Here is a 21,225-nt window from a genome sequence, read left to right as displayed (position 1 = left end):
TAGAGGTGTTACAAAATCAAAACGAGTGGAAAAAGTCCTTGAAAAGTAAAAGCATTTGTGAGTGAGATGTGTTGAAAAAGAAAAAAATGTGACAAAGTCAAAAAGTAGAAAGGCTAATTCATTAAGTGCACAAAAACTCGTGAGCTAACCATGATTGTTATAATATGTTACAACTTCCTATATGGAGAAATAAGGAAGGTGAGAGAATGAGTGGAAACATGGAAATTTACGTATTTTTGCATACCCTTTTTAACTTAAAATCATACATTTTCGAAAAAATTCTTGTCAAAAATTATTAAAGTGCACTTAAAATATGAACATGTTGAATTTTAGTTAATTTTATAATTAATTTTGATGATTTTTGGTTATTTTTGACATATTTGCACAAAGGACAAAAAATGGCTCGACAGACACTGCTAAAAGCACAAAACCAAGAAGCAATTTGAAGTACCGAGGTGAACTAAATTTCAGCCTAAGACGGTCCAAAATTATATGTATTAATTCATAATATAATTAATTTTAATTTATATCCAATTTATTTGGGTTAATAAATTATTATTAATTAATTATGAAAAAGTGGTCCAGTTGAACCGAACTGAGTGAACCGATCCGCCCAAGAAATGGAAAGCCCAAAACCATCCCAAGAGCTGACCCAAATCAGCTTATTACCTAATTATTTAAGCTTGCAAAGAGGCCGTTGAAGACTTGTTCAAGTTGCATTCAAACCCCTCCACAATTGGTGGCTTTGTAGATTTGCCCCGAGCCAAATTTAGCAAAGTTGAAACCATTAACCTTGCCACATGTGTGGCTGGCCAAGGGATGGCTTTTTGGCTGCTATTTTTAGCTAATTTTAGTAGCCATCTTCAGCTATAAAAACTCCCTTTGGATGATCATTCAACACAGCTCAATTCATTTACATCTTTTCTCTTTTCACCCCACTTTCTTTCTTCTTTGCCATTCTAAATTCTCTTGCTCTCTTGCTAATTTATTCCCTTGGAAAATGGGTGTTCATCAGCCATTTTGGAGCAACACTGAAGTGTTCATAGCAGCTTTGATCGACAAGGACAACAAGAACGAAGAACGGAGCAAACTAGTCAAGCCATGGAAAAACACTGGATTTGATCCGTGTTTCCTATCTCTTTAATTTTTGTTGTTGTTATGATGAACATATCTATGAATATTTATGTTGTTGGAATGGTTAATTTAATCAATTTAGGTTTAGTTTAATTCGTGTTAGGTTGATTGCATTTCATCTTCTTAAATTGTTAAAATTGTGTTTATGTTGTTATAGGCCTCGATAAGATGCTTGATTAAGTAAAATCATGACTAAGTTATTCTTGCATTACAATTGTTAGGTAACTAATGAATTAATTATTTAAACGGATTGAAATTGTAATTAATAGACGCAGTACTTAATCAGTGCATGTTTAATCATCTAAGGTAGCTGAGTGTTAAATTAGCAACGGTATCTGACGATACAATTGCATTGCATAACTTGCAAGATTATTGTGATTAAACTATTTCAAGGTAAGGAGACTTTGTTACCTCACATAGTCTTTTATGTGCTTATTAAATCGAGTTAATTGTTTGAATTGACATAGGGATATGTTTAAGAGATTATTTCAATTTAATAAGTATGTATGTGCTATAACATATTTGCCTATTATAATTTTTTTAATCGATTCTATTGAAATAGAGATATGTCCAAGAGATGAATGGATTTTGGTATGTGAGTATGTCCATAAGTTAGCAAATTCTCGAGTTGCCGTGAATTTTTTCGTAACAATATAAACATGAGTTTAATAATTCTAAGTTAAGAAATGTAATTAATCTAACACAATTATGTCTCCTTGATTAAAATTGTATTTTGAGATTGTGCATTTGAGATTTATTTATTTAGTTTAAAATCTTAGTTTTTAATCACCCTCTTTAAACAAAATATTTTTCCTCACCAGAGTGTTTTAAATAGCATTCATAAATAATTCTTTTCACAGTCCCTGTGGGTACGATAACTCGACATTTACTTGTCACTTTATTACTTGTTGCTGTTGTGTACACTTGCACATTTCCGTCGTTCCAAGTTTTTGGTGCCGTTGCTGGGGACTATGTTTTAAAAAGTCATTATTTGTGAATTTGTTAGTTTTGCATTTTGGTTTAAATTTCTGTTTAAATTCTAACTTAATTAATTTTTCTATGATTATTTTAGGTGTTTATGAGTATTGACCAAATCATCAATTTACTCCCTGTAAACCTTGAGATTGAACGAACTTTTCAACAGAAAAGAAGACAAGCAAGTCAGAGAAGGATCAAAGAAATGAACCTTGAAAATTAAAATCAAGGAAACAGAGCAAACCCTGCTCAAAATCCTATCCTTATTGTTGATGATAGGGATAGAGCTTTAAGACAGTATGCCATGCCAGCGTTTAATGATCTTAATCCGGACATTAGGAGACCCGAAATCGAGGCACAACAGTTCGAGCTGAGGCCAGTCATGTTCTGGATGCTTCAGACAGTGGGCCAATTTAGTGGAATGCCTACTGAAGATCCTCACCTACACTTAAAACTGTATATGGAGGTGAGCGATTCTCTCAAGTTAGCCGGAGTACCCAAAGATGCATTATGATTGAAGTTGTTCCCATATTAACTAAGGGACAGAGCTCGAGCCTGGTTGAACTCATTGCCACCAAACTCAATTTCCACATGGCAAGAGTTAGTAGAAAGATTCCTTATGAAGTATTTCCTACCTAGCAAGAATGCTAAGTTGAGGAAAGAGATCACTGGTTTCCAACAAATGGATAATGAGTCCTTGTATGAGGCATGGGAAAGGTACAAAGAATTATTACGAAAATGCACTCATCATGGAATCCCACATTGCATCCAACTTGAGACATTTTATAATGGCCTCAATGCTCACATGAGGATGGTAATGGACACTTCTGCTAACGGTGCCCTCCTTTCTAAGTCTTATAATGAGGCTTATGAAATCATTAATAGGATTTCCAGCCACAATTATCAATGGTCAACCAATCGAGCAGCATCAGAAAGACAAGTTGCTAGAACACATGAAGTAGACGCTCTTACTTCACTCGCATCTCAGGTATCATCAATATCCTCAATGTTAAAAGATCTTACTATTAACAGGCTTAATAATTTTGTAGCACAGCCACCAAATCAATTGGAAAGTATAGCCAGTGTCTATTGTAGGGAAAGAAATTCGTTCGAAGAATGTCCATTGAATCAAGAATCCATTTATTACATGGGTAACTAGAAAAAAAAATCGAGAAAGGCAAGGACTACAATCTAATTTCTATAACCCATCATGGCGAAACCACCCGAATTTTTCCTGGAGTAACCTAGGGCCTGGAACCAGTAACACTTACGCCCAGCCTAGAGCGACCCAACCACCTAGTTTTCCCCAAAAAGTTTAGAAACCAACCCAAGTTGAACCATCCAATGGCTTAGAAAATTTGTTAAAGGCATACATAGTGAAGAATGATGCCTTAAGTCAAAGGCAAGCAGCTACATTGAAAAACCTAGAAAACCAAATGGGCTAGCTTGCTACTGAACTTAGAAACCAACCACAAGGTGCTTTACCTAGTGATACAGAGAATTGGAGGAACCCAGGGAATGAGCATTATCAAGCACTGACACTGAGGAGCTGAAAGACATTAGAGCCCAACACCGTTGAAGTTTAAAAAAGCCACCTGACGCTCAAGACTCAGAGGAAGTTCAAGAGTGTTGAAATTCTAGTTTCGCCAGAACCAGACTTGGAAAATCTAACAAGATAACCTCAGAACCAGCTAATTCTGATCAATTAATAACTCTGTTAGATGCAAAATTGCCACAGAAGACGAATCAACCAGTTTCAGTAAAGAAACCTCCACCACCTTACCCTTAAAGACTTCAGAAGCAGAAATAAGAAATTCAATTCAAGAAGTTCCTAGACGTACTCAAGCAGCTTCATATCAACATCCCGTTAGTTGAAGCACTTGAACAAATGTCGAACTACATCAAATTCATGAAGGTTATCTTGTCTAAAAAATGAAGGCTTGGAGAATTTAAGACAGTAACCCTAACAAAGGAATGTAGCACATATCTTCAAGACAAATTACCTCCAAAGTTGAAGGATCCTGAATGTTTTACCATACCTTGCAACATTCGAGCAACATATTGTGGTAAGGCACTATGTGACTTAGGTGCGAGTATCAGCTTGATGCCCATGTCAATATTTAGGAAGTTGGGGATAGGTGAAGTTAGACCTACTATGGTTACACTTCAATTAGCAGATCGATCTTTAGCACATCTAGAAGGAAAAATCAATGACGTATTGATAAGTGTAGACAAATTTATCTTTCTTGCTGACTTTGTGATTCTAGACTTTGAAGCAGACAAAGAGGTGTCAATCATCTTAGGAAGGCCTTTCTTAGAAATCGGAAGGATCCTTATTGATGTACAGAAGGGCGAGCTTACTATGTGTGTTCAAGATGATCAGGTAAAATTTAACATTTTTAAGTCTATACGATTTCCTAACACAATTGATGATTGTTCTGCAATGTCTGATTTAGAGGAGTTAATCATGGAAAAGGAACTCAACTATGTTGAGGAACCATTGGAACGAATGTTGACATCAGATCCTCTAAATGATGAAAAGAAGGATGAATACTTAGCTTTGTTAGAAGCTAATCAAAATTTTATCAGCAATCCTATTTTGAATCTTTGGAATTAGAGAAAAAGGATTATGCCCAACCAAAAGCGTCAATCGAGGAGTAACCTAAATTAGAACTGAAGGTACTTCCCTCACATTTGAAATATGTTTATTTAGGTAACTCTTCTACTCTGCCAGTGATTGTTTTAGTAGAATTAACTACTGAGCAAGAAGAGAAACTCATCATGAAGTTGAAACAATTCAAGAAGGCTATCAGATGGACTATAACCGATATTTGTGTTATTAGTCGATCTGTATGCATGCACAAGATTATCTTGGAAAATGGTGAAAAAGGGACGATTGATTGACAACGAAGACTAAACCCCATCATGAAGGACGTAGTTAAGAAAGAAATCCTCAAGTGGTTAGATGCAGGTATAATTTACCCCATCTCAGATGGTTCATGGGTAAGTCTGGTTCAGTGCATGCCAAAGAAAGGAGGTATCACGGTCATTGAAAACGAGAATAACGAGTTGATATTTACTAGAACGGTTACTGGATGGAGAAATTGCATCGATTGTTGAATGCTGAACAAGGCGACTAGGAAAGATCACTTTCCTTTGCCATTTTTTTTCTCGATGGATACTCGGGGTATAATCAGATTACAGTAGCACTAGAAGATTGACACAAGACAACATTCACCTGTCCGTACGGTACATTTGCATTTAGACACATGCCATTTGGTTTATGTAATGCACATGCTACATTTCAAAGATGTATGATGTCTATTTTTACTAACATGGTTGAGAAATATTTGAAAGTTTTTATGGATGATTTTTCAGTATTTGGAGATACATATGATGATTGCGTAGACAGTCTAGCCAAGGTAATGAGATGATGCGAAGAAAAAAACCCTGTACTTAACTGGGAAAAGTGCCATTTCATGGTACAAGAAGGTACCAAAGTGACTCTTTATACGGACCACTCGGTGATTAAGTATTTGTTTGCCAAGAAAGATGCTAAGTCGAGACTGAACTGATGGGTACTTCTACTTCAAGAGTTTGATTTAGAAATTCAAGATCAAAAGGGAGTAGAAAACCAAGTGGCAGACCACATGTCCAGATTGGAGCCGTAAGAAGGGAATTCTCCACTTACACCCATACAGGAAACATTTCTAAATGAACACATACTGAAGGTAAATCATGTCCATAATACCCCTTGGTTTGCTGATATTGCTAGCTTTTTAGCTTGTGGGTTGATGCCGATTGATAAGACGTATCATCAAAAGAAAAATTTTCTTCACGATGTGAAGTAATATTTCTGGGAAGAGTCGTATTTGTTTAAAAAGTGTGCAATCAAATGATCAGGAGATGCGTGGCAGAAGATGAAGTACATAGGATTTTATACCATTATCACTCAACTACGAGTGGGGGACACTTCGGAGGTACACGTATTGTAGCCAAGGTATTGCAAGCCAGATTCTTTTGGCCAACAATATTCAAAGACGCATACGCTTACGTAAAGAGTTGTGATAGATGTGAAAGGGTTGGAATTATCACTAACAGAAATGAGATGCCTCAAACAAACATCATTGAGGTAGAGTTATTCAATGTTTGGGGTATTAACTTTCTAAGTCCTTTCCCTCCGTCTTTTGGTCACAAGTACATATTAGTTGTAGTAGACCATGTGTCTAAGTAGGCTAAGCCAGAGTCATATCCGACAAACAATGCTAAGGTTGTGATGAAGTTTTTGTAGAAGCATGTGTTCACAAGGTTTGGAACCCCAAGAGCCATCATCAGTGATGAAAGGTCCCATTTTGTGAAAAAGTTGTTGAAATGGTTACTTGACAAACATGGAGTGAAGTACAAGGTTGCCTTAGCTTACCATCCGCAGAAGAATGGGCAAGCTAAACTGGCAAACAAGGAGATCAAAGGCATACTTGAGAAGGTAGTTTGCCCGAACTGACGAGATTGGTCCAAAAGACTGGACGATGCTTTGTGGGCTTACAGGACAACATACAAGACACCTTTAGGGATGTCACCCTATAGGTTAGTCTTTGGGAAAGCCTGCCATCTACCCTTGGAGTTAAAACACAAAGCTTACTGGGCTCTCTGACAACTCAATTTGGATCTTAAGCTTGCTAAAGAGAAACGGATGCTCCAGCTCAATGAGTTAGAAGATTTTTTAATGTTCTCATACGAAAATGCCAAATTGCTCAAAGAGAGACTTAAAAAATGGCATGACAAGCACATTCAAGTTCGTGAATTCGAAGCAGGTCAGCAAGTTTTTTTATTTAATTCCAAACTAAAGTTCTTTCTAGGTAAGTTAAAATCATGTTGGTCCGGTCCATTTACGATTTATCGAGTCTATCCATACAGAGTTATTGAACTTCAAGATAAGGGAGGTAATTTTCAAGTTAATGCTTAACGCTTGAAACATTACTGGGGAGATAAAATTGAATGGAATCAAATCTCGTTCCTTTTATCAGATATTTAAATTTTCTTGTTCTTCTTTTTGAATAAATGATTTAGGGTATATTTTTGGGATTAGTATGTTTAAATAAATTCTGTCTATGAGATTGGAACTTAAGCGGGACCGCTTGTGACCCCTCCAATCTTTCTTGGAAATTGATTTTGACATAATTTTCTGAGAAATTATCCCCTAAATGGTAAAATAAATTTTCAAATTTTCAAATAAAAGGGTCAATTTTGATCCAAGTTGTAAATTGGCAACTCAATTTCAAAATTTCATTAAGTCTAGGAACTTGATTGAACTATTTTTATAATTGGGTTACTCTTTTGTAAATATTAAAAATTAGATGCCTCTTTTTGTAAATTTATAAAAAGGCTTCTAGAATAAATATTTTTAGTTTAATAAGAAAAAGATGATAATTATTAATATATAATTATATCTATTATAATATATATTAATTATTATCAACTTTACATAGATTTAGGATTAGTTTTAATTTAATCATATTTTTTATAAGTATTTTTCTTAATAAATTAATAGCAAATAATAATTTTTATTAATTGTTATCTACTTTGAGTAGAATTAGAACTTAAGACTTTATAATTATTACATTAAGAATTCTACTTTAGTTCCTACTCCTTTCACTATAAATTCTACCCATCTATTCTTATTTTTTTCATTCATACACCATTCCCTCCAAAAACACCAAAACCCTTAAGTGCCGAAACCTCCTAGCAATTCCTTAGCTACAGCATCGCCCAGCTGATCAGTCAGAAGAACGCTGCACACCTAACTCGTGCACACCTGCTCCATCGCGTGCTGTATTGCGCGCCTAGTCTTGCCCAGCACTGAGCTGCTCCTTCGTGTGCCTACTGCTCCAGCCCCAGCTGCCTAGGCCGTGTCCTGTACCAGTGCCCAACTTACGCGCTCGCCCACACCAAGCTTACTCAACGATTCACACACTTCTTACATCCCCTGCTGTGCGCTGCTGCTTTGCACACCCGAGCAATACACCACCCTTTCACCCATCCTTAGCCAAAAACCTCCCTACCTCTTTTAATTTCCCATCTTTTGATTCAAAATTATTTTTCTTAAGAGCTCATAATTTTTACAAAAAAGGTGATAAGACCAATTTCTCTCCTAAATTTCAATTTTATTTAATTATTTAATTATTTAATTTTTTAATTTATTGAATTATTAATAATTTTAATTTTGAGAAAATAAATCTTCCCATCTTATATTCAGGTTACTCATGCCTCGCAAGAGAACTCGTGCATCCGCCCAAATTGATGAATCACAAAACAAGTTCCACTATGAAGAAGCCAAAGCAAGATACGAGAGTATCTTCAAGAATCAACAGATGCATCTAGAGAAAGGCTTCACCTTGAAAGAAAGCAACTATATTGATTTTATGGCGCGTATTCATCAGGCTGCTGAAACTCTCAATTGGGAGTTATTTTATGATAAGAGACCTAGTGTGGATGAGGAGTTAATGTGCAAGTTCTATGTGAATTTAACTGTAACACCCCTAACTTGTATCCGTCGCCAGAATAGGGTTAAGAGGCATTACTAATCAATACACATCATTCACATAAATTTATGCATTTCAATATAAAAATACATTCATCTCAATCATATTGTCCCTTCTAAGGTCTTACGAGACCTTAAAACATGCTTAGAAGTGGTTCAAGACTAAACTGATAACATTCAAAAACTTTTAGAAACTTACAAACTTTTCAAAACTTTAAAAGGTCACATGTCCGTGTGAACAGGTTGTGTGCCTCACACAATTACCAAACAGGCCCGTATCACATGCCGTTTGAAAACAGGGCATACATACTGACTTGTACCACACGACCGAAGACACGCCTGTGTGCCAGGCCATGTAAAATTTAAGGGGGTTACTGACTTGGGTCACATGGCCGACTACACGCCCATGTGCCAGCCCATGTGCCACACATGGCCAGTAGACATGCCCATTTGTCTAGGCCATGTCAAAACTATAGGGTATACTGACTTTAATTCGAAGGGTACCCCAGGCGACACACGGCCGTGTAACATGACCGTGTGTCGCACATGGCTAAGAGACACACCTCTATCTCTGCCCGTGTGGAAAAAATAAGCAATTTGCAAGGCCAATTTTCCACCCTTTTCTCATGCTCACCTAGCTATCAAAATGGTATCATTTCATCACAACTATAAGCATCCGAAACATGCCAATTCACAAACATTTCATTCCATTTCATAAACAACCATTTCAATACATAAATTCTCAACCAAATTCATAACAAAACAATATACCAAAATCATTAAACCATATCAACAACCATAACACATACCAAAACACAAGACAACATATATACATCACATATACTTATCATTGCATAACTCAAACCAAATTAATAGCCAAACACACACCAACATGTGTAATAGCCCAAAATTGGGTCTAGTTGGAACAGAGGTTTCGGGACCACAAAATCTGAGATAGAAATAATTATTTTATGATTATTTTGAGGTCTATGATATGATTGCATGGTTTTGTGAAACTTTCGTGAAGAAATTCTATGCATAAAGTGCTCAATTTGAAGTTAGGGACTAAATTGAATAAGTTACAAAACCTGCATTCTAGAAGTTTCTAGTATGAAATTGCTTTGAAATATTAATTAGGAGGTCTTAAATAGAAATTTGACCAATTTCTAAGTGATGGACAAAAATTGGACATGGATGGAATTTTTGAAAGTTTAGTAAGGAAGGGCATTTTGGTCATTTGGTAATTAAAAGAAATAAAAAGGGAAAATAAAGCCAAAATTGACTCATCTTTTTCAGGAAGCCTGAAATTAGCATGGGGGAAGCAATGGCTAGGGTTTTCAAGCTTTCCAAGCTCAATAGTAAGTCCGTTCTAACCCCATTTTTCAAGTTCTTTACGTTTTTAGAATCCCGGTAATTTGATTAAGCTTATTCTAGCATTAATTTGAGCTAGGGTTCATATTTGGAAAAATACCCATAGGTGAAATGTGTTTATTTTTCTATTTTATGATAGAATATGAGGTTTTAAATTATGTTAGACAACTTGTGCTACTCGGTTTTGAGTGAAAACGAGTAAAAGGGCTTAATCAGTAAAAATACCTAATAGTCATAAGTATATGTTAGAGTGAGAATTTGAAGTTGTCATAGAAGGAAAAAGTGATCATCATGTCATAAAACATGAGGATAAGGGATGAAATTTAATTCCTGAGCCTAGGGGAAAAAGTGTAAATATGCAAAAGTTTAGGGGCAAAATTGTAATTTTGCCAAAGTTTGAGTTAAGGACTATTTTGAATAGTACATTAATTAAATAAGTAAAATATGATGTTTTAGATCCTGGAAAATGAGATTTGAACCTAGAATGAGAGAAAAATCGAAAATTGGGAAAGTTGGTAAAATGGTCGTTTTAGTATCGAGGTAAGTTCATATGTATAATAAGCATTAATTTATGCATGTTTCAATGTAAAATTGATATATTTATTATAATTTTCGAGGTGTTGAAAGTATGTAAGTTGGTATGATAATAATACAGCAATAATGCTGTAATTTATATTTGAAAGTTAAATTTAGTGAATTAATTGAATTATGTTAAATTAAATGATTATGGTGCCAAGTTTATGAATTGATTTAAAAATATGTCTATGGTACATGAAGTGCATTGAATTATCTTACATAAATGTGATTTCTATGATTATGGATATTATGGGAAATTGTAAGTTCATATGATTTTTAATAAGGCAATGTGTAATTTAATGTTATTGCCTTGATATTAAATGAGATGTAAGTTTATATGTACGTAATACATCAATATTACTTGTATTATGATATTTTATAATAATATTGGAAATATGTTTGTGGATAATTACTTGATTAGTGAAATTGTTGGAAAAGAGAGAGAAATCCTGGTTGAACCTTCGGAAAGATTGGATGATACAGATAGTATGTAGCTAGGTCACATGTATGGTGCTGGGTGCACATCATGTGTACAAGAGAGCTACAAGACATTATTATGTAGCTAGGTCACATGGGTGATACTATGTGTCCACCATGTAGACAAGAGAGCTACGGGATATATGTAGCTAGGTCGCATGCGTGGTTCCAGGTGAAGGACACCATGTAGACAAGAGAGCTACGAGATAAATTGGCTAGGTCACATGGGTGGTACTTAGTGTTCACCATGTGTACAAGAGAGCCGAACTATATGATGGGTGGAGCTATGTGCTAAAACCACCAAGTATCGAGGATAGATCCAAAGTGTTCAACGGGAGACTCTCTATGTATTGCTTTGTGAGTTTTGTGATGAATAAGTGCAGGAACTTGGTTATGTGAATGATGTGTTCATTAAGTGACCAGGATGTGGTAAGGTTATAAACAAGTAAGTTATACATGAGGATGATTTCATGGTGACCCTGTGATCATGGGCCTATACTTGTGATGTGTGAAATGTGGTGAAAATGATTTGTGATATGTATGTTAAAATGAGGTTAATACAAAGAAAGTGTGAAACAGTGAATTAGCAATAAAACTGTTTTGGACAGTAGCAGTGATGTGATTTTGAAAAATCACCAAAAATAGTAGAAATTGAATCAGAGACTCAATGAGATATCAAATTAAACCTTAATGCATCTATTTTCATATAAAAGAAACAAAGCAAGAAAAGGATTTCTATATTTTGAGATATTTATGTTTTTGTGAGACTAGTTCAAAATGATTACGTGATCCCCTGTTGTGACTTTGGAAAATCAAAACAATTTGGATAAAAATAATTATAGGATTAAACTTATATTTTTAAAATCCCTAATGAGTTTATTTTCAATATAAATCAACAAGAACATTATCCAAGTTCTGTACTGTGAGATAATTAATTTTTAGTGAAGAGAGGTCAGAACTGTCAGAAAGTGATACAGGGGAAATTTTAATGAATAAACTGTACTAATTGGCTGAACCAAAAATTATGAACATTTTATGGTGGAAAGATATGTGAGTCTAGTTTTAGGGGAAATTTACGGATCTTAATTTGGATCTCTGTATCTCGAATTATAAATAAGTAAGTGACTATGACTCGTGTGGACAATTTGATGTGAGCATTTATTAGTAAATTGTGAAATCGTACTTACAAGAATGCTATATACATTAAGGATGTGGAATGGAGAGGAGGAGGAGGAAAATAAATATATGTGGAATACATGGAAACTATGGTATATGAAACATTGATATAATGAAATAAATGATATGTGTTTATAAGAAAACAGAAAGAGAATGATACGTATCATGACATATATATATATGACTAGTCTCAATGTAATGCTTGTTGGGTATGGAGTTGAATTGAAATGTTTCAGGCAAACATGTTATTTTGCGCATTTGAATTGTGGTATTTTATAAAGATATGATCTAGTTTTAAATATGAATGCTTGATCATTAAGCTGAAGATATTTGGTAAGATGATAATCTTGGTATAAATGTATAAGTGGTACTATAATAAACAAGGTAAAATGAGTATGAGAGACACATGTATGATGACATACAAATGCTATGTTTGTGGTTTAATTGAGAATATTTAATCATTAAATGAATATCATGTTATATGCTTTTGATTTTGTATAAGTGTGTAAGAGATTAAGGTTGACCAAAGCTTGGAAAATAGCCTAGGTATATTCCACACAGGCAGAAACACGACCATGTGTCTCAGCCGTGTATGGAACACGACTTTGGGACACAGGCATGTGGAGCCTTAAAGCATGAAATTTCCAAGATTTTTATAAGTTCTCGGTTTAGTCCCGAACCCTTTCTAAAGTATATTTTTGGGCTTCGTAGACTCAAATAAGGGACTATGTGTAAGTAAATGAACGTTTTGAAATATGAATGAAATTTTATGGCCTATATTTTAGTTTAATGTTTGTATGTTTGTCCAGTAACGCCTCGTACCCTATCCTGGCCTCGGGTACGGGTAAGGGGTGTTACAACATGTATATCATTTGCAAGTCAAATATCATGGCTAAAGTCATGTTTCAAAACTTATCAACATCTCACTAGCCTATACATGCCATATAGCATATTTAAAAAGCTTCAAAAGTACCAACCAATTGATAGTTAGTGTGATGATGTTTCCTAACGATCCCCGAGTTCGAACTACCTTCGATAATCTATAAAACAGAGAATGAACAACAAAGTAAGCTTTAAAAGCTTAGTAAGCCATATGCAAATAATTCTATACAATAATCAATATCATTCTCATCAATTAAGCAAATTATAACTAAACACATTTAGATACACAAACCTTTCTCAAAGTACATCAATTCCAATTCACATGTAAATTCATCAAATACTTACTCTTTTCAATTCTCGTATGAGTCTCGTATGTACCTGAATCACTTACTCAATCTCATAATCAATCTTGACTTAACTTTGCCCGTTGAACCCTTCAAAATCACTAAGGATACTCGGGTGTCTTGTAGAGCTCATACAATGCCATATCCCATATATGGTCTTACATGTTATCATATATTGATGCCAACATCCCAAACGTGGTCTTACACGAAACCATGTAACGATGCCAATGTCCCAGACATGGTCTTACACATAAACACCATACAATGCCAATGTCCCATACATGGTCTTACATGTAATTTCATCACGATAAACCTAATGTCATGACATTTGCATCCTAAGCATTCCTAAGGTTTGTACGGGGCTTTCGGACGTCGTAATTCTGTCATTTCTTGCTCGTAGTTGCTCGTTCATTCTCATTGCAATTCATTGACAAATAATACATATCTAATTCAATTTAAAAGCATGTATTTACATATGAACTTACCTCGTAGTTGGAATAAACAAAAGGAATCGACTATTCATCAACTTTGAATTTTCCTCGATCTAAATTCATTTTGTTTTGTTCTTGATCTATATACATTCAAAATTAACTCTTTTATTCATCTACACATTCAATTTAGTCCACAAACACATATTTGAGCATTTTTTCACTTTAGCCCCTTAAGTTACACACTTATTCAATTTAGTCCTTATTTCATAAATACATAAAATTCACAAAAGTTGGCAAAACTCATGCTTGGCCGAATTCTCTATAGGTCCCTAGCAGCCCTTATTTTTTATTTATTTCAAAATTTAACCCATCAATTTACACTTTTCTCAATTTAATCCCTAATTGACATTTTTTTCAAAAAATCACTTTACAAAACATGTATTTCAAACACCAAGCTTGCATAATTCATCATCAAACATACCTCAAAACATACCTCAATCAAGCTAGAGAAGTTCCGAACCCTAAAAAAAATTTATTCTTTATTCTTCCACCATATTCGGCCAAAGATGAATGAAAATGAAGCTTAATTTAGCTTTTGTTTTAAGTATTTAAGCTTTAAGAATCAAATACCAAATTTACCCTTAATGAAAACATTACAAAATCACCTATTATATGCCCATTGATGAAAAATTCCACTATCAATGGTCTAATTACAACATATGGACCTTTCATTTAATAAGTCATGACATTTAAGCACTTTAACAAATGGAATTCAACTTTTGCATTTTACGCGATTTAGTCCTTTAATCAAATTAACCACCTAAACGATAAAATTAACACACAAAGCTTTCACACATACATAGTCACATGATATAAACTCCAAAAATAATATTAAAATAATTTTCTGACCTCAGATTTCTGGTTCTAAAACCACTGTTCTGATTTAACTAAAATCGGGCTGTTACATTAACCTTAAGCGAGTTGACAGAAGTTCCAGTTCGCGGAATCTAGGTACCAATAACTTCAAACACAATTAATGAGTTCTTTGAATTGCTTTATTTCGAAAATGACAAATATTCTTCCTTAATGATCAATATAGAGCCTAAAAATTTGCAAGAAATTCTCGAGGAGCTTACAGTTCTAGGTTCTAAGTGGACTGTGTCAAAGCAAGGAATCAACACTTGTCGAAGAGAATATTTGACACAACTCTCAAAGTTATGGTTCTATTTCATCTGTTTCAGTCTTATGCCTAGCTCATATGGGACTACAATTTCATTAGAGCAAATGGTCTTATTATACTCGATTTTAACTGGGAAGACCATTGATGTGGGAAAAATCATCCTGAGGGAGATGCAAAATTTTGCCGTTAGACGTTCTGGCCCAGCTTACTTTCCTTTTAAAATAAGAATTTTGTGCTTGAAAGCTAAAATTCTTGCAAATGTAAAGAAGATAGGCTATAGCCAGGGCATAATCACAGATTAGGACCTCTACCGAATAGCTGGAGAATCTATTCTACAGCAACGAGTTCAAGAAAGTGAGGACCCTGAAGAAGAAGAAGAATATCCCACAATGCAATTAGCTGAAGTCCCAGATAAGGTAGAACCAACGGAACCAGAAGCTGAACCTAATGTCAAAACTTCAATTCTTAGAGCTCAATCACGTCACCCAGATCTTCAAGATAAGCTGTCAAAGTTGATGGACATAATGCAACATATGCAGTGGCAGCAAGAAGCTTACTGGAGATACTCAAAAATAAGGGATGACTCAATGAGAAGCGCTTTTATGAAAATATACAATGACCCATTTATTTTTGTGCCTGAGTTTCCAGATTTCATATTTGAACCATGGAGTTGACTATCGAAGAAGGAGCGAAGCGATCCATGCAAAGGCCATAATGATGGAGCAAAAGATGAATTAAATTTGGAAGGATCTTGACTTTATTTTATTTCTGTTTTTAGGTCAATTTAGGATTAAGCTTAATTAGAAATTTTTATTTTTGCATAATTAAGAAAGACATGAAAATCATGAATAAAAATGAACAAGTCGCAAAGTATAAAGTGTGGTAATAGGTATATACATGTCTAGGATTGGATCTAAAGAGAGCTTGGTACTTAAGCAGTCAATTTGACTCACCTCATTTTTTCTAGAATCCTATCTGGTGTATAGTATCTATTCACTTTAAAGAATGAGGACATTGTTCATCTTAAGTAGGGGACCAAAAAATTGAAATTATTTCCACTCAGAATAAATTTTTCTTTTAATTATGATTAGGATATATTTTGTTCAATAAATTTGAAATTTTTTTAAGTATGCTAAATTCAATATTAATAAAGTTCGAATATTTCAATAATTATTAGGTTATCTTAATAATGACATAAATGTATTTTTTAATAAAGCATGCAAATCATACCATAAAATTTTTAGTTTCTTAGGAAAGTTAGACGTGCGTGAAAGTTTAAGTCTTTAGAATTGACTTAGTAGTTTCTTGAGGCGAAATCCTGGGAAGCATGGAACGTTGAAAATGATTTAGGCAACTATTTTCTGGACCATTTAAGTCTTTCAAGCCAACCATGATGAAATTTTTATCCTTTAAAACCCAACTTTGAGACTATATGGCCTAATTTTATTTGAACCGTTGCAATATTTAGCCATTGCTTCTCTCATTAATTATCTTTAAATTGTCCCAAACACTAAGACTCAGTACTAAGCAAAATATTCTTTGAAAATAAGTTTTGGGGAGTTGAAAAGAAGTATCAAATGCTCTAAAATTGTAGTACATTCAGTAAAATGCTCGTGTTAATTAAGAAAAAGAGAAAGCATATGTTCTTAAAAAAAATGTACAGAAGAGCATATGAAAGCAAAGTAAGTTGGTGTATTGAGGGAAATTATTCTGAAGGTCCAAGTGAAGCTGAGTCTAAGGTTTAAAAGCCTAGATTTATCTATCTTTTACCTACCCCAAAGCCCAGCCACCTTACAACCTTGTTAAAGACCTATTGATTCAAAGTTCCAATGCTACCTACATTGTGGAGAGAAATTGCTACGTTCAACATATGAAGGCATAAGTTAAACTTAATGATTATAGCTTAATCTTGAATTAGGGAATAAAATTAAATCGGTAAGGGTTTACTTGGCTTTATAAGAAAACATTTAGTCTAATTTTTAGCTATCATAAGAATGATTGAGATTAATTTGAATGATATGTATACTTAGATAGCATAAGTATCAAATTTCTTGTCTTTGAGCATAAGTATACCAAATTCATGATTGTTGGGAAGAATGTCATTCTAAAGGAGTTTTTAAAAGGTGTTTTCAAAAAATTCTTTTCAAATTTGTGCATTACTTTGGATGAGAAATGAATTAAGTTTGGGAGTGTGGAAACACGAAAATTTATAAATTTTTACATACCCTTTTTAACTTAAAATCATACAGTTTCGATAAAAATCTTGTCGAAAAATAATTAATTTTTATAAAATTATTAAAGTGCAGTTAAAATATGAACATGTTTAACTTTAGTTAATTTTATAATTAATTTTGATGAACTTTGGTTATTTTCAACATATTTGCACAAATGGCGAAAAATAGCTTGGCAAACACTGCTAGAAGCACAAAATCGAGAAGCAATTTGAAGTACCGAGGCAAACTAAATTTTAGCCTAAGACGGTCCAAAATTATATTTATTAATTCATAATATAATTAATTTTAATTTATATCCAATTTTATTTGGGTTAATAAATTATTATTAATTAATTATGAAAAAGTGGTCTAGTTGAACCGAATCGAGTGAACCGAACGGCCAAAGAAATGGACAGCCCAAAATTGTCCCAAGAGCTGACCCAAATCAGCTTATTACCTGATTATTTAAGCTTGCAAAGAGGCCCTAGAAGACTTGTTCAAGTTGCATTCAAACCCCTCCACAATTGGTGGCTTTGTATATTTGCCCCAAGCCAAATTTAGCAAAGTTGAAACCATCAAACTTGCCACATGTGTGGCTGGCCAAGGGATGGCTCTTTGGCTTCTATTTTTAGCTAATTTATGCAGCCATCTTCAGCTATAACCCCCCATTGGCTGATTATTCAACACAGCTCAATTCATTTACATCTTTTCTCTTTTCACCCCACTTTCTTTCTTCTTTGCCATTCTAAATTCTCTTGCTCTCTTGCTAATTTATTCCCTTGGAAAAGGGGTGTTCATCAGCCATTTTGGAGCAACACTGAAGTGTTCATAGCAGCTTTGATCGACAAGGACAACAAGAACGAAGAACGGAGCAAACTAGTCAAGCCATGGAAAAACACTGGATTTGATCCGTGTTTCCTATCTCTTTAATTTTTGTTGTTGTTATGATGAACATATCTATGAATATTTATGTTGTTGGAATGGTTAATTTAATCAATTTAGGTTGAGTTTAATTCGTGTTAGGTTGATTGCATTTCATCTTCTTAAATTGTTAAAATTATGTTTATGTTGTTATAGGCCTCGATAAGATGCTTGATTAAGTAAAATCATGACTAAGTTATTCTTGCATTACAATTGTTAGGTAACTAATGAATTAATTATTTAAACAGATTGAAATTGTAATTAATAGACGCAGTACTTAATCAGTGCATGTTTAATCATCTAAGGTAGCTGAGTGTTAAATTAGCAACGGTATCTGACGATACAATTGCATTGCATAACTTGCAAGATTATTGTGATTAAACTATTTCAAGGTAAGGAGACTTTGTTACCTCACATAGTCTTTTATGTGCTTATTAAATGGAGTTAATTGCTTGAATTGACATAAGGATATGTTTAAGAGATTATTTCAATTTAATAAGCATGTATGTGTTATAACATATTTGCCTATTAAGATTTGTTTAATTGATTGAATTGACATAGAGATATGTCCAAGAGATGAATGGATTTTGGTAGGTGAGTATGTTCATAAGTTAGCAAATTGTCGAGTTGTCGTGAATTTATTCATAACAATATAAACAAGAGTTTAATAATTCTAAGTTAAGAAATGTAATTAATCTAACATAATTATGTCTTCTTGGTTAAAATCGTATTTTGAAATCGTGCATTTGAGATTTATTTATTTAGTTTAAAATCTTTGTTTTTAATCACCCTTTTTAAACAAAATATTTTTCCTCACCAAAGTGTTTTAAATAGCATTCATAAATAATTCTTTTCACATTCTTTACCGGTACGATAACTCGACATTTACTTGTTGCGATTGTGTACACTTGCACATTTCCATCGTTCCAATGAGACATAAGGCGGTGAGCGGGAAATGATTACTAAGGGGCAGAATAGGGGACAATATGATGTGCTAAACTATTTTTGTGCTTAAAAATTTTTAACACTTACTATTCTTGAAATCCATATCTGTCTTAAACCTTAGAATGTTTCAAGCCAAAAAGCCCTATGTGATCTAGGTAGACTTATTCACAATTTAAAATCATATTGAGCAATTGCATTTATGACTATTTGTATTCTTCTAGGATAATCAAATTACTTGTATGATTTGTTGATGAATTCCTACATGTGAGACCTTTAATGTTTGTATACTTTGTAATGTATTGAACTTAGATGTTTGAAGTCAAAAGTGGTAAGTCAAGTATTTATCATGTTAAAATTATTTGTAAAGATGAAATGCCTAGTCATATGGTCCAAAGTCAATGCTTGTATCATATTTTCTCAATGGTCATCTTTTTTATTTCTTGTTTTTGTTTGTGTTGTTTAAGGATAAATAATGACTTAACTGTGGGGGAGTTTGATCAACCATAATTTTATATAGAAAATTAAACTAATTTCCGCACTTTTATTATCATTAGACTAATAATTATCATTAGGTTTTAATTATGTTTTAGTAACTTTAATTAAATTCAATAAAGTGTACAAAATAGAGTCTTTTATTGACCTTAGGGGCCGAATGAGGCCTAAAGGTGAGATAATGAACTTTGTGAGTGTGCAGGAGACATTAGAGGCATGGTAAACTGATACTAGTCACTATGTCGGAACATAGAGGATTCAATATCACAACATAGGGACAAAAATAGAGGAATTATGAGATTTCCTTTTGTGTCACAACATACCCCTGAAGGCATCCTGAAGAGAAGCATACTGACTTCTATGTCGCATCACAAGTCCTAATGTGTTGTGACATCAGCTCTGGACGGGAATTAAAGTGAGCCAAATGTGTTTTTTTCCACACAGTCCAAGTTTAAGCTTGGGAATGTCAGCTAAACTAGAGTTATGGACAACAACCACCTCAAATCTATAAATAGGCTCGTTTGGCACATGTTACGGACATCAAATACTCAGCTTGGAGTTTCTCTTTTAATTTTAGTTTAGGTTTTTCCTTCCTTAGGTTTTAGCTTTTCTTTCAGTTTGTTTTTTGTTTTATTTCGAGAGATCTAATTTTTGGATGCAATCAAACCTTGTGGATTCAACTTTCATCCATAATACAAATCAGGCTTTTCTTAAACTTTATTCTTTTGATTAAATTATTGTATCTATGCGTTATATAGGGTTTGTATTGTTTATGAAAACCATGAGGAACTAATCCCTCTATGGGGGATGAGCGAGTGGAGGTATGATCTATTAATTATTTTGTAGGGATACTCAATGAATTAAATATTTCAGAAAGTCAAAGCCTAAACCTTAGGCTTGACAACCCTAGGAAGTTATCAAGGTTGGAATTAACCCAAAATTGGTATGGCCTATCCATGAACACCTTAACCCTGAACCACTCTAGACTGTGAGTGGACATATGAGAAGGTCCTGCTAGGATATCAACTAGTTGAATGACGAGGAACCTAAAGCGGTAGTTATTGAAGATTATAGAAGTGAGCTAATAATCCATAATTACATTTGTTCGATTTCACTTTTCAATTTCTTGATATTTTTTCTTTTTTGATATTTTAAAACCCCTAAAAATCCTTATTATTTATATTTAATAATATAACCTATTTTAAGTACTAATTAGACCTTTTGGTGTTTGTATTAAAATTTATCTAGTACTAGTCGCCCTTGGGTACGATCCTCGGAGTACTCACTCCGTTGTAATTATATTACAACTGGACCTGTATACTTGTGGATATCACCTCATTCATATATATATATATCTTTTATTGTAGTATTCACACTCTGGACATTAGTACGTCTGGAGATGGTCACTAGGATTGACATCGTGTAAAAGATTGCAACCAATAATATTATTATCCCTTTTTTATCTTAATGGGTATATCTTCAACCTTATTTCAACCTGATTCATTCCTCGTACATGGATCTGTGGTTGATGATCATCGAAATTATTGTTCTACTGTGCCTCAAAGTATAC

At 33.8% G+C, this 21,225-nt stretch overlaps 1 non-coding gene across 1 annotated transcript; it reads right to left on the bottom strand.

The window, feature by feature from the left end:
* Positions 1–2,758: 2,758 nt before the first annotated feature.
* Positions 2,759–2,865, bottom strand: LOC121228682 (small nucleolar RNA R71). Its single transcript, XR_005926257.1, has one exon. It is a non-coding gene; the product is annotated as a small nucleolar RNA R71 (small nucleolar RNA).
* Positions 2,866–21,225: the final 18,360 nt, after the last annotated feature.

Source organism: Gossypium hirsutum, chromosome A04 (assembly GCF_007990345.1).
Source record: "Gossypium hirsutum isolate 1008001.06 chromosome A04, Gossypium_hirsutum_v2.1, whole genome shotgun sequence".
Taxonomy (NCBI): Eukaryota; Viridiplantae; Streptophyta; class Magnoliopsida; order Malvales; family Malvaceae; genus Gossypium; species Gossypium hirsutum.
Note: the sequence above shows the minus strand (reverse complement) of the source record. Positions and strands in the feature narration are given on the sequence as shown.